General features: G+C 40.7%; 1 long non-coding RNA gene across 1 annotated transcript; it reads right to left on the bottom strand.

Moving 5' to 3' along the window:
- Positions 1 to 5,127: 5,127 nt before the first annotated feature.
- LOC308622522 lies at positions 5,128 to 8,335 on the bottom strand. The gene is made up of 3 exons (XR_014016648.1): positions 8,237 to 8,335; positions 5,349 to 5,471; positions 5,128 to 5,251 (listed from the first exon to the last, which is right to left on the bottom strand). It is a non-coding gene; the product is annotated as an uncharacterized lncRNA (long non-coding RNA).
- Between the last annotated feature and the right edge of the window lie 561 nt (positions 8,336 to 8,896).

The following is an 8,896-nucleotide window of genomic DNA, read 5'->3' as shown; positions in this document are numbered from 1 at the left end:
CCAGGTCAATTAATAGCAGTTAAGAAGTAGCACAAGGGAAGAGTAGATGAAGTGAAATGCACCAAATTCCTTATGAATAGTATCAGGTTCCAAAATTACTGAGAATTAGAGATGTATAAGTTTAAATATGTCACTTGATACTCTACTACGACCAAAGTGGAATTAAAAAAACAAAATTACAGCTTGAAAATTCCTACAGAATAGAAAGTAAAGACCTTACCGTTGATATAATTGTCGAGTCCTTGTGATCTGAAAAAAAAAAAAATCACTTTCATATTGCAAAAAAAAAATTCTCAAATATAGGAAAAAAGGTATGAAAATGTCAGAGTTCTGTAGTCATTAATACAGTGTCTGTTAAAGAAAATTATTTTAAAAAAAACTTTGGCATGTGAAATGTATATAATATCCATAAGGATAAATTAGTATGTATCTATTTTTAATTTAAAAGAATAAAAGTATGTCCTCTTTTTATATATTCATAAAACATTTAGAAAACATGAAACATAGATTAAGATACAAAACTTCACTAATTTTCAAACAATAGAGATTACACAAAATATCAGATCAAAATTCCATGAAGTTAAAAAAAAATAAGTACATTTCTTTGTATTTTTAAGTTCCACTCTCATTAATTTCTTTGTACCTTTGTTTAGCATTTAGTACACAGATTTCAAAATGCCCCAATATTAGTTTTTTCCTTCTTCCTTAGTCATAGAACCTCCAATTTTAGTTGGATATTTGGCCAACCAGAATACTCCCTTGCATCCAGGTCTAGACGTGTGAGTGCATTCAAGCCGTTGAATTAAAGTTAAGTTACACTAGTGTGCACAACTTCTGGTAAATGTCCTTCAAGGGAAGGGATGCATCTTTCTGTATCATTTCCTTCTTCCTACTGGCTGAGCAGTGGATTAGAGCATAACCAGTCTTGGGCTCTGGCGCATCAGCTAAGGATGGCTGAGAACAAGGTAGGTAATCCTGGGAACCTCATGTTACAAAGGCCTTTCATTGCCTTTGAGAGAGCAGTCCCTGATTTGTGATAGAAAAATAAAACCAAAGTGGGTTGTATAGAGGAGTGCATGTTTAATGGAAAGTAGAAGCAAGGAATACAAGCTACTTTTTCCAAAAGCTTCACAGTGAAGCCCGGGAAATACGGGGCCGTCATTTGTGGGAGAGTCAAGGTTGGGAAAGGGTCATACATTTTGGGTGGGGGAAGCAGAACGGCGGAGAATCTCGAATGTTTATAGTCTGAGTCTAAGGAAGAAGTACCTTGAAGAGAGAGAAAAACTGAACAGATCATTGCAAAAGTAAAAAAAAAAAAAAAAGAGAGAGAGAGAGAGAGAGAGAGAGAAAAGAAAAAGGGGGTTGAGAGGGGGTAGAAACTGCTAATCTCCCATTGCAGAAGGGAAGAAGAAGACAGATATAAACAAACCAGGAAGTGCAGGCTATGGGAATTTCAGGTTCAGTAGCCTGTTTCTTTCTGAAAATTAAGAAGCAAATTGAGTGTTTAGAATGAGGGAAGAAGGCAAGGTTTGAGTGATCCTTAAAGGATTAGAAAAATAAGCAAACTACAGATAAGAAAGAACATGGTTGAGCATTCCTGAGGTCTCACCTGAGATTAGCCCAAAGAATTCATCATCAGCCAATGAACAAAGCAATATGATTTTCTTCAGCAGTGCTTCAAAGCTTAGAAATTGGAGTCAGTTAGAATGAATCATCAGGCTTTTGCAGAATAGATTATTTGCAGAGCTTATACAGCAGACGATCAAAGGGTTGGTGGAAATGAGTGGGTTGATGACAATGTGGTTGAAATAATAAACCATGAAGTCCAGACAAGTTAGGACATAAATTGAAATAGGGAGGGGTGGAGAGTCTGATTAAACAGAGACCAGGGGGGGAGTCCAGGCTTGGTCTTGTTGACAGTGGGCGTGACGATGTTCGTTGGGTGGCGATGAAAAGAGGGAACTTGGTGGTGCACAGGGGGCATTTTGGAGGTCAGAGTGGAGCAGACAGGTCAAGGGGTGACTACAGATGAAAGAAAGAAGAGAGGAGGGAGAAAGTGGGAAGAGCAGAAAGGGTGAAAGGCCTGTGAGGCTGACTTAGGAAATGTGGCATCCAAATGAAGTTGAAATCATGCAAGATTTTGGAAGAAAAAAGTTTAATAAAGAAAACTGGTCCAGGGACTAACTCCACTTCAGAGGCCACGGCTGTAAACCAAAAACTAATGGCATGGAGACTTGGAGTCACTGGAAATAAGACAGCAGGCCAACCAGGTACCAAGGCGCTTCTTGTCCATACTTTCAGGAGTTTTTGTAAATGTAAAACCCGCAAGATGTGCACCATGAGCTCCATTAAATAAGTCATTTTTAGAAAAAATTTTGATCACAGTCAGGCCACTGTGAATGAGAGAGGTTGAGTTCTCGCAGTTATTATTATTTCCCCAATAATAATACCATTTTAGTCGTTAGGACAAAACCCTACCAAGACCTCTGTGCTATTGATTTTTTACTTTTTTCTTGTTCCAGTAGAGGGCACTCAAAGCTCAAAGAAATGCCTACCATCATTTTTTACAGCAATGGTGGTTTTATGTAATTAAAGCTCATATTTAAATGAAAAAGAAATTCTGATTTAATAAGACTTAATTACCAGTCATGCATGTAAACGTCACTAAAATGAGATGAGATCTTATAAGTGACTAAATGAGGATGTGCTTCCCCAGACACGCTTCTTTCCTTTCCACTCAGCACACACTGACATTAGAAAGGAAATTCTCTTGTCAAAGAAACAAGATGGGCTTCCTAAATGCATGTCTGCCATGGTCCCTGATCTTCAGTTCCAATTTCATTCCCATGTGACTTCTTTGAAAGGGTTTTTTTTTTTTTTTTTTTTTTAAGAAATTTATTTATTTATTTATTTATAGCTGGGTTGGGTTCTTCGTTTCTGTGCGAGGGCTTTCTCTAGTTGCGGCAAGCGGGGGCCACTCTTCATTGCGGTGCGCGGGCCTCTCACTATCGCGGCCTCTCTTGCTGCGGAGCACAGGCTCCAGACACGCAGGCTCAGTAGTTGTGGCTCACGGGCCCAGTTGCTCCGCGGCATGTGGGATCTTCCCAGACCAGGGCTCGAACCTGTGTCCCCTGCGTTGGCAGGCAGATTCTCAACCACTGCGCCACCAAGGAAGCCCTGAGAGGGTTTTTTTAAAGTCTAGAAATAAACTGGTGGGCTACTGGAGAAATATCCTTCCATGGAAAAATCTGGGAAACAGCTAATTGGAGGAACAGGACTTTAAAACTAGAGAAACCTCCTGTTGGCAATTCTCTAGGACGAATCAGTGAAGTCTCTAAGACGGAGGTTGCAGCCACTGTGCACGGCCCACAGAGGTCCTTAGGGAAGTTCCCAGAAGACCCTGTGCTCTAGAGAGTTGTGAAAAAGCAAGTATTGCTAGTACTTGAGGGGAGACTATTTTCCAAGCAGAATATTAACTTTGTGTGGCTTTGGTTGCCAATTTGGCAACGTTACAGTGGAAGATGTGAGCAGTGATAACGTAGCTGTCCGCATTTCATCAGACATTCTCCTGGATTCTCCAGCTCTCATCTTTGCCACAAAAAGGCTGCCATGATCCAAATACAGCAGCTTTTCCAAACACAGAGGACCTTTCGGTTTGGCTTTCCACATCTTATGTCGGAGGGAGGGTTATTTGCAGGAGGTGAATGGGAATCACTCCCAGCCTCCTATAACGGTGGTGATGCATCAATATACGTTAGCTTCTTAGGTAGAGCTCAGGCTGCTAAAGGAAAGAGAGAATTCTCTCCAAAAAAGTCTTTTTGGCAGAGATGGTGGATCTGGCATTATAAAGGATATGTTATGAGTTTGCAACTTATTTATAACAGATATTTTAAAGCACTTGTTTCTAGACTCTGAAGCTTTACTATTTAAACAACTCCCCTTATCTGCCCCCATTCTCACCAGACACACAGCCCTCCCAGCACTCATAAACTCAGTCCTGTCTCCTTTGGAGTACCTTCGTGCTGGGTGTCTTCAGTTGTATTATAAATGCATTAATTCCCTTATGCTCAGGATGCAAATGCTAGTGGGGCAAGGGTCTGCAAACCTATGCAAAGTGGAAGTTTTTAAAAAACACTTTTCCTTTTTTCTAATACCATGACAGTACAAGATAATGGATTTAGAATGTAAGACCCGGAGGGTGTGCAAACATCAATAATGAAAATCAAACAACTTTTAAGATCGTGGGGTTAAGTATAGAATATATATTTATGGCTTGGTTGTAACTGTTGGGCATGTCTAGCCTTGCCATATATAGGTGACAGATCAGGAGGCAGCTGTCTCACTGTTTGTTCCTTTTCTCAGTTTTCTGACATTGGCTTGATTCATAGTGGTAGGCAGTAAATTCTAAGGTTGAGTCTAGTTTCATTTTTTTAAAATAAATTTATTTATTTATTTTAATTTTTGGCTGTGTTGGGTCCTTGTTGCGGTGCACGGGCTTCTCGTTGTGGTGGCTTCTCTTGTTGTGGAGTATGGGCTCTAGGCACGTGAGCTTCAGTAGTTGTGGTGCATGGGCTCAGTAGTTGTGGCTTGCAGGCCCTAAAGCGCAGGGTCAGTAGTTGTGGTGAATGGACTTAGTTGCTCCATGGCATGTGGGATCTTCCTGCATCAGGGCTTGAATCCATGTCCCCTGCATTGGCAGGTGGATTCTTAACCACTGCAGCACCAGGAGAGTCCCTGAGTCTAGTTTCTAACCCTCTGGCTAAAGATTTTCCATTCCCTGGTTAGGCAAGCTAAATATCTTATTTGAAATGACATCAAAATCGTAATAAGAAAATCATTCAAATGAAATTGAATGCCAGTGGATTTAATTTAACAAGCAACTCCCTATATGACAGCGTGGTAGAGTGGAAAACACATAGTCCCGTGAGCAAATCTGGCTTCTATAACTAAGGCAAGCCACATCTTCTCTGTGAGTCTGAGTTACTCTTTCTCCACGCCAAACAATCTCAAGATTCTGTGCCTCTAGGGATGACTGTTGTATCACTTAGGACACATTCAGCTGCAAGTAACAAATGACCGAGCTAAAAGTGACTTAACAAATAACGAAGTGTATGATCTTACTTCACAGGAAGTCTGGGCACTGGGTAATCCCAGGGAAGTTCATTCAGTAGCTCAATAATGTCAGCTCTCTTGCAATAATCTGGGATTTTTCTTCTTCAAGGTCACAAGTTGACTGCACCCAGTATCACATCTGAGTGACATTCAGAGATAGGAAAATAGGTATCTTTCATATTTCCATTTTCTTAAGGGCAAAGAAAACTTTTCCAGAAGTTCCAGACTTTACTTACTGGCCAGAATTGTGCACTGGGTCCATCCTTTGGTGAATCAGTGGTCCAGGAAACAGAATAACCCTAGTTAGCTTGGATCAGTCAGCACTGACCCCCTGCAGCAGGAGGAAGTCTCAGCCTGTCCTGGAATACAGGGTGAACGTGAACAAAAATCAGGGTTCAGTGGGATAAAGGCGATGGTGACGGGTCTTGTGTAGGTGATGGGCAGTGTCTGTGGATTCCTCTCAAGCTCTGTTTGCATGTAACCGTGCACACAAGACTCACTCACTTGTATGTTTCAGAGTAACCTGAAAGCACAGTAAATACCCCAAACGACAGATCGTCCTATCCAACTAAATACAATTCCATGAGCTACTACACAGCTTGAAAACCCTTTTCTTTGAACATATTTGGAGTTTGTTCAAAGTGCTTAGGAACATATATTACATTTCTCAAGCAGGATCTCCTAAACCTACTGAGTTTAATTGGATCCTTGTAACTAATGACTGAAAACACACGGCACTCCGTGATATAGATTATGGGGGAAAGCTGTTTCCTCATTACTGCCCAAACCTTACTACGTGGTGATGGTGGGGGAGGGGAGAAGAGTGCAGTGTTGCTTCTAGAACCCATCATGGTCAAATCGTAAAGTTCACACTATCAGTTTTTACTGCTCTTGGTGTTGGATAATTTCCTTCCAGAAAGATCCAGAAGATTCCCTTTACCAGGTGTTTCCCACTCTTTCCATTTCAGGGAGCCTCTTCAGTTTAAGAGGGTTTTGTTCATGACCGACACGATGGTCTGTCTTCGCTTCTCTTCATGTGGATGATAACACAGATGAAACCAGGGATCACTTATGACGAGGACAAACGTCAGGAGGCTGCCACCCTTTATTTTCATCACTGCCGCTCTCCAAACCCAATAAATTGATGGTGTAAATGATATGGAAGACCATTTTTACCTCTGGCTTTACTCTATTGTCTGAAACTTTCCTGTTCCTGGGCATGGAGGGAAAATGGGGATTTTCTGTTGGAGTGGGGCTGGATTTCCTTCTCGTCCAAGTCCAACTGAGATGGAGGTGCAATGTGAAGTTCTAGGAGATAGTCACGGTACAAGAGCAACTGCACTCATAAATTATTAGAGCGGAGGCCCCACATTCTAGAAGGAGAATCAGGATGTTCTCAGCAGTCAGAGGAGCAGGGTAGAGGTGGATGCCTGTTGGGAAATGGATCCAAAAAGTCATAGCCAGGATATTATGAGCAAGAGAAAGCCCACCAGGATCTAAGAGCACAGGTAGAGAGGAGGGGACCCAGCAACTGATGCTCATGCAGGTGAGTCAGCCTGGCTTAACCAGGAGCAGTTTGGATAAACAGAGTCTTTCAGATCATTTACACCATCTATTTATTGGGGTTTTGAGAATGGCAGTGATGAAAATAAGAATGCATTTCAATAAAAAAAAATTTTAGAGGGGTTGCTTTGGGATCCAAAACTATTTACTCTCAGGGTAATCTGAGGCTCTGTCAACTCCTTTTTTTTCTCATATTTTAACCTCATCTTACTCAAGATTCTTTCTAGATTTGGGGATAATTACTCCACAGGCAGTTAAATTATGTCTTCGGGAATAATGAGTTGATGTGGAATTTCTTGTGTTTGCCTACCTATTATTGCTATAGGTTTAGGTGTATATGTCTTGTAGAACATCACAAAGAAACAGTCTGAAGACACTATACATATTTTGAGTTCAGATTACAAATGTAGTCTATAGATTCACATCATATAGAGTGATTAAGCTGTATTTGCTTATATGTACCAGTATTGAAAAGAGTCAGAAGAGTTTTCAAGGGAGATACACACACACACATACACACAGAGTTTAGGTTGGTTTGTGGCTTCAAGTAATAGAACACTTGATTAATAGTGACTTAACCAAATAGAGACTTGTATTTTTCAGTTAACACTTCTCGAGACAGACAGTCCAAGCACTGTTTTTTTATCTTTTAGTCTGCCAGTCTCAGCATGATGGCTCATTGCCTCAATGTCAAAAGATGGCTGCTCTGGTTCAAACCATCTCTTCTGTGTTTGAGGCATGAGGTAAAGGAAATTGCTGGCACCATCTATCCTTTTATCAGGAAAGGACAGGTTTTATTGACCAGAACAAAGTCACATGGACATTGCTAGCTGCAAAGAAAGCTGGGAAAGTGTGTATATTATTTTTCAGACTTAATGTAGGAGGTGGCTAAGGGAGAATGGGGTTAGGAAGGGACTTGGAATAAACCAGCTGACTATGACTGCCACACCTTGCTACAATAAAGGTCCCACACAGGGAAGCTATTGAGTTCTAAAGGCAAGTTTTTATTTAAACAAAACTTTGTCTGGCATGCCGTAACAGCCCTGAAAAAGAGGAGAAACTTAGAATTTCACAGACTGAATTTAGAAACAGTCTGAGAGCTGATGACTATGAATGTGAAAACCAGTTTTTAAAGTCTAATTTACTTACTTATTTGCCTTCTTATTTTTCTATACCTATACCTATCTCTTCATAAAAGAAGTTCAGGAATCTTATAAAAATACAGAAATTATTACAAAGTAATGCAAGTGAAAAATGGAGCAAAGGAATAAGAAGGAGAACAAATTGGAAGCAAGAATTTGACTAAAAATGCAGTCCTGGTGGAGGTCAACATACACTATGGGTGAACCCAAAATTTGCCTTTAATCTCTCTATCAGAAAGGAAAATCATGGCAGTTGATACATAGTTCACAGGGCATAGAAGGTAAAAACAAACAAATGTTTGGAGGAAGAACTGAAAATAGGGTCCTCAAGCCAACTACTTCATTTACTTGCTTAATTTCTCTTCCTTGTTGTTTGCCCTATGTCTCCTCTAAAAGAGACTCTGTGGCGTTTTCTTCACCTGTAGTGGGCATGAACTCTTGCTGGGGTCTGGAGTAAAATCAGTGCAGAGAGTAAGCATCCATCCAAGGGTGAGCTTCTCCCTCTGAAGTCATTGCAGCCACTTCTTGGGACTGAGGTCTTCACAACTGGTTGGAAACATGGAGTGTGTTTTCAGTGCTTCCTTCATTTAGGGACATTTTATTGTTATTGTTGTTATGCACTTGATAAACAATTTTGCTTAATTTTCTTTCTTAGGAGAAAGGAGACAGATTTACTTTTTTGAGAACTTACACAGTGTCAAGTACTGTAGCTCATTCAATCTTCCTGCTGCCTTGGAAGTAGTCTCTTATGGCAGATGGAGAGGCTGAGGTTTAACAAAGTGAAATTATGTGCTCATGGTTAGACCTCATCAATGACAGAGATAGGATTCGAGCTTGGATTTGACTCTAAAGCCTAGGTTCGCCCATTGAACCACTTTAAAGGAACTGCATTTGTTCATAAAATCAAGGTCCACTGTCAGAGTTGGACATCTGAGGTTATGTCATTTACCCTAATTCTCTGCCCTGCAACCAACTTCTCTGAAGGCTGTTCTAGGAAGATTCCTGGACTTGGAATCGGAAGGCTTGCTTACTACTTCCTGATCTTTTACTTGATAGCTAGGGTAATTCACTGAAGCCTC

The sequence above is a fragment of the Mesoplodon bidens genome (assembly GCF_964165515.1).
Source record: "Mesoplodon bidens genome assembly, chromosome: 9".
NCBI classification, from domain to species: Eukaryota; Metazoa; Chordata; class Mammalia; order Artiodactyla; family Ziphiidae; genus Mesoplodon; species Mesoplodon bidens.
The sequence above is the reverse complement of the archived record's forward strand: the minus strand, read 5'-3'. Positions and strand labels throughout refer to the sequence as shown.